Raw genomic sequence first — 6,184 nt, forward strand, 5'->3', positions numbered from 1 at the left:
AATAACCCCCAAATAATATATTTTATATACATTGTTTTTCTCAAACTGCCCACGGGCGATATTGAATGGGCTCGTGGGCTGTATCTGTATGTTGCCCACCTCTAGGTACAAGCATGATTCCCTATTTAATTTCCGTACCACAGATGGTCTTTAATCCCCAACAACAACAAATAATTGGCTGGATATGAATATGAATATGAAACAGCAAAAGCTTGCTCTGTTTATGAATTAGGTGAGAGATTACATTTCTCAACAGTTTCTTTTTTCTGCTTCATGTCTGCCAATTTTGGAGGTACTGTAGCTTGAACATTGCCTCTGTGGGATATGTTTAGCCCAAATAACTAGGATGAGATTATATCTCTATGGCCTAGCCTGTGGACAGAGTGGAGAGGCTGTATAGTAGCTTGACCAGTCACATCTGTGACAGAATTATTTATCTTCAGGACCACTTGTGTCTCTCTAGCCTCATTCATTTCAGCGTTTCACTATCCACGGGCAATGCAATCAACACATGATTTAACAATATTCAATGGATCCCATTCATATTCTAATGCTCTCAGATCTTCAGGGGAATTTAGACTAAAAGCGTTCACTGCGACAGACCATTATGTATTCGGCGATAAAACACCATACATCAAAGAGGCCTACTTTATCAAAAAATTTATTGAAATGTTGGACATTTGGTGTGGAATTGAAATAAAAGAAGAGAACGAGGGAAATAGTGAGGAAGAGAAAAAAGGAAGATGCAAAGCATGCTAGCCCCTACTGAGACGTTACCACGATGCCACTTTGCCCTTCTAAAATGAATAATATTGTCACACATACTACACATTCTCATTTCAAATTAAATACTAGCAGCACTCAGTTGATATGAATACATTTCATATCCCCTCCAGCGGAGGCTCCTCAGAGGAGGAAGGGGAGGACCACCCTTCTTAGTGAATTTCATAAAAAAAAAAAAAGTGAAACATTGAAAAAGTTCTAATTTTTAGATAAAACTATACTAAATATATTCACGTCACCAAATAAATGATTAAAACACACTGTTTTGCAATGAAGTTCTACATTAGTCTCAACAGCACTCTGTAGGGCAGCACCATGGTGTAGATGGAGGAGAACTAGCTTCTGTCCTCCTCTGGGTACATTGACTTCAATACAAAACCTAGGAGGCTCACGGTTCTCACCCCTTCCAAAGACTTACACAGAAATGATGACAACTTCCGGAGGACGTCCTCCAGCCTTTCAGAGCTCTTGCAGCATGAACTGACATGTCCACCCAATCAAAGTATCAGAGAATGAATCTAGTACTGAAAGCATAAGCTACAGCTAGCTAGTACTGCAGTGCATGAAATGTGGTGAGTAGTTGACACCACAAGTCAAGGTAAGCTTTTGGTTTTGCTAATTTATTGCCACTAGGGCCCACCGGTGTAACTGCTAAACTGCTGATTGTAGCTCGTTTACTAACACATTAAGGAATACAACAAGCTGTTTGTATGTGGCTGCTATGAAAGTGAACTGTTTGCGTGTGATCAGGGGTGTATTCATTCCGCCGATTCTGTTGAAAAACGTTTCTTAAATGGAAATCAAATGGAACGAAACAGGGATAGACATACCTGAATTTGTCCTAATCATTACACCCTCGATCAGTTAGATGCAGACAAGAGTGTGCATGGCGGTATTAAATGTGTCACTGTCTGTCCATGTGTAACTGTCTGTCACCTGTGTGCACCGACGTTGTAAACTTTCATTCATAGGCTAAGTTCTAGCAACCTCATGATGGGTACAAGGAAAATTAGAGTTTCATGTAGTAGCCTAAACCTACCAATGTTCCATTGAACTGGGTGAATGGAATATGAATGGCAGTCATCCAATATACTGTAGAAATGAGGCCATGCTAATGAAAACAAATATTGTCCTCCCTCATCTTAAACGGCACCGACCGCCACTGATCCCCACATGGGTTTTATAGTATAATCAGGGCTAGCTGGCGACGGCACCTAACATATTGCCTTTCATCTGAAATTGCCTTTGAACTATCATTGCCTTTGAAAAATGTTGCTTTATATCAATGACATTTAAAGATGATACATCTAGAATTTCTGTGGAAACTAGGTGAATTGCAACAGCACTAGGCTATATTCAAAACAAATCTCCCCCCTCCCCCTGCCTCCCATTTCCCGTAACATGGAGGACACTGGTGCTTGAGCCTTTAACTTTTTGTTTTGGTCCACCAGCTTCAAACAGCTGAAAAAACTAGATTTTTTGTTATTGAAAATATATTTCACTGCGATTTAGTTGGTACAATGCTTCCCTACACTATTCAGTGCCTGTTCTCTCACATGAACTAAAATTGAGGGAACAGTGTAGAATTTTAGCAAGCAGGAAATGAAAGGGTGATTTCTGCACTTGACCTGATTTCCACTAGATAACACAACCACAAAGTCAAAACAGCTTTCCCATTTGCCCCTCCGGCGGGAGAAATCAATAGACGAATATCACAGCCAATCACAATACTGGCGTGTAAGTAATACTGTGAAACACTATCATTCCACTATTCCTGCAGCTATATTATGGACATTTTCTGAAATTACAATGTAGCACCTTTAAACATCTCCAATTTCATATCAATTATGCTATATATTCCAATGCTAATGCACTACTGTTTGCCACTTAACAGTAAGAGATAGAGCCTTTGCCAGTATACCCCCTACTTTTCCGTATACCAGACAGATGAAAAAGAAATAAGACAGTCGATTCTTTCTAGCACAAGTACCATAGTCAACCTCATCTACAGTATCGCTCCAATGACACCAAACACTAAATCTCAGGATAACCAGAAAATGTTCGAATTATCTGGGTGTCCTTGGCTGTAGAACAAAAAAAAGTATTGACACTTTAATGGTATCAAGCCTGCTCATGCATCCAATGATTAGTACATTTTTTAAAAACATAGACAGGCCAGATTCCACTACATAAAGTACATCTATTAGTTGTCAGTTAAAATGAAAGATGGTTCATGCTTTAAGGGTCATAACAATGGAAGTTTGATAGACAGAGAAAGAAGGAGAGAGCAGGGGATTTATCGAAGAAACAAATCTGTTCAAGATGTGCACGTGCACTCACATCAGAAGGATTACAGACAGATATCCGTGACTACAGACGGTCATATCAGAAACCCTGATCTATATAGGATTTAGGGTGCCATTTGGGACGCAGACAGAGTCCTCTTCACACCACAGCATGTGGGTAGGCAGGTGTCAGACGTCTCATGCTATGGCTTCCTAATGACCCAGTTCAAGCAATCAGTACACTGATTGGTTCGGGGCCGGTTTATCTCTGCTCTTGAAACAAGCCAGACAGCGGCAACATATTGCCCTGCGTGCGGTCCATTCAGAATCACTGATCTGCACAGAGTATTGGATGAGATTCTATCGCTATGGTCTAGCCTGTGGACAGAGTTGAGAGGCTGTATAGTAGCTTGACCAGCCACATCCATGACGAAATGATCTACAGTGCCTTCAGAAAGTATTCACACCCCTTGTCTTTTTCCACATTTTGTTGCTTTCCAACAGACACTGGGAGACAAATTCACCTTTCAGCAAGACAATAACACAAGGCCAAATATATACCCGAGTTGCTTACCAAGAAGACATTGAATGTTCCTGAGTGGCCTAGTTATAGTTTGAACTTAAATTGGCTTGAAAATTTATGGCAGGACTTGAAAATAGCTTTCTAGCAATTCCTGTTATTGAGGTTCCTTTCTGCTCTGTTTCCCAAATGGCACCCTATTCCCTATACAGTGCACTACTTTTGACCAGGGCCTGCAGGGAAGGTAGGGAATAGGGTGCCATCTGAACATACCCTGTGTTTGTCTTGATTTATCTGAGCTTGTTGAGATGTGAAATTGAAATGCAGACTGACAGAAAACATGACAGATAACACAACATTTTCCCTCACAGTAAAAGGTTCCTCCACCTCCAAATGAATAAAACCCTAATTTCCTCTAGATTGTGGCGATGCATATATTATTTTCCCATGTGGTTTTCTATAATTTCCTGGACGAAGAGGTAGTAATTTGGTTGATGAGGCTGCACACGTTGGGCTTTTATTTCAATTGTCACACGGCCAGGGTTTATCCTAGCCTGGGCACCAGTCTGTTTACAGTAACTAACATTCCAGTCCTTGGACTATGTGTCATTGAAAAACAAATTGGCGATGACAGTACATGGAGTGGAATGTCAGCTAAAGAGACTGGTAGCCAGGCTAAGTTTATCCTTATTCACAAACATTGGAGGTGGCATCAACTGAATACTAATGTGGTACACATGCATTAATATTCATGGTCTGGTGGGTATTGTTAATAATGGCAGTTGTAGAGAATGGCGAACAAAACCGGAGGGAAAATGTAAAGGATAACTGGATAGGAGGTGATTGGGGGAAGGTAGCTAGTCATTAGCCAATAGTCGCTACTGGATGACAGAGGTGGGTTGTGCTTTTGAAAAAGGTGAGAGTCCTTTAAGAAGGGATGAGTAACTGGCGGCCCCCCTTTTGAAGACCCTCCCGGTCGGGGTCTCAACTTACTGTTGCGAGTTAGAATAGTAGAAGGCACAAGGTGCAATTTAGAAATTTGCTTGCGCATCAGCAGTTTTACTATTGTTTTGTCAGTCACTAATAGTCAGTCAATTAGCCCATGTCAGCTAACATTTTGCAGGAAATTAGCTGTAAAACAGCAAATTTTTCTCTCCGCCCCATGGTAAAATTAGTAGAATTGCATGAAATTAGTTATAAACTTGCAGAATCCTCTCTCGGCCCCATGGCAACATGTGTAGAATTGCAGCAAACTTGCTTTAAAACTGCAACAATTGCTCTACAACCCATGGAAAAATTTGTAGAATTGCACGAAATTAACAAAAAAATGTTAAATGTTTCTCTCCACTGTCAAGAAGGAGGCCACTAAGATGCTTTGCTCACAATGTAGGGAGGTATATGGATGTGGGTAATCAGACCCGCGAGCAACTGCGGCCCCTCAAGATTACTTTTTTTTGTGGCCCCCACCCCCATCAAAGTTGCTCATCCCTGCCCTAGAGACTGTAGTTGCACTCCAAATGGCACCCTATTCCCTATATGGTGCACATATAGTGCACTTTTGTCCAGTGCACTTTTGTCCAGCGCCCTAAAAGTAGTGCACTAAATAAGGAATAGGGTGCCATTTGGGATGTAGCCTGTGTGTAGAAGGAGTACTGTACTGTGGATCATGTCTCACAATATATTTCCATTTATTACAGAATATCCAGTGTCTCAGTGATCCCGAAACATGACTTTGAACAGGAGAAGACACATACAAAAGAGAGTTGTTCAGAACCCCAAACTGTACAGTCTGTTCACTGGACAATAAAGGTTATTTCAGGTTACTCCCTCTGCAAAACACATACATTCAATATCATGCTGTTTCCTCTGAATTGTCTTGGCCTTGAATAAATAGATGTATAATTGAAAAGATAGTGAAAAAGAGAATGGCAGAGAACATAATTGTGTTCAGATAAAAATGAAACAAGGCCAGAACATGATTGTCAATTTTCTTTGATTCACTGTAGCAACATGTCCTAATAAACCATGTGCTTATATTATCGGCTTGCCCCTTACATTTACATTTGAATAATTTAGCAGACGCTCTTATCCAGAGCGACGTACAGTGCATTCATCTTAAGATAGCTAGGTGGGACAACCACATATCTCAGTCGTAGTAAGTACATTTTTCCTCACTAAAGTAGCAGTCAATCTTAGTTCACGAAAGGCAAGTCTTTTTTTATTTTTAAAGCACACACAACTTACTGGAATCAAACTGGCACACTGTAGGGGAAACACTTTGATATTTTTGAGCTAGTTGTTATAACTTAGCTAGATGTAGTGGTAGGATATTGGCATGCATTTGCAGAGAGGGAGGGCATCTTGACAAGTACATTTATGGAAAGAGGGCAGGCTGGCAGGTATTTTAGCATTGCTTTTTAGTTTTTCATTTAGTTTTATTTTGTTTGCACTGTACATGGCAGCTAAAAGCTGAATTGCGCATACAATTACAAACAAACAATTACAAATATCAATCAAAACCTTGTGACAGTAAGAAACTTGAAGGGGTGATTTACATTAACATTGAATGTAAAGAATATATATATATATATAAAAA

The sequence above is a fragment of the Oncorhynchus kisutch genome, linkage group LG11, assembly GCF_002021735.2.
Source record: "Oncorhynchus kisutch isolate 150728-3 linkage group LG11, Okis_V2, whole genome shotgun sequence".
NCBI classification, from domain to species: Eukaryota; Metazoa; Chordata; class Actinopteri; order Salmoniformes; family Salmonidae; genus Oncorhynchus; species Oncorhynchus kisutch.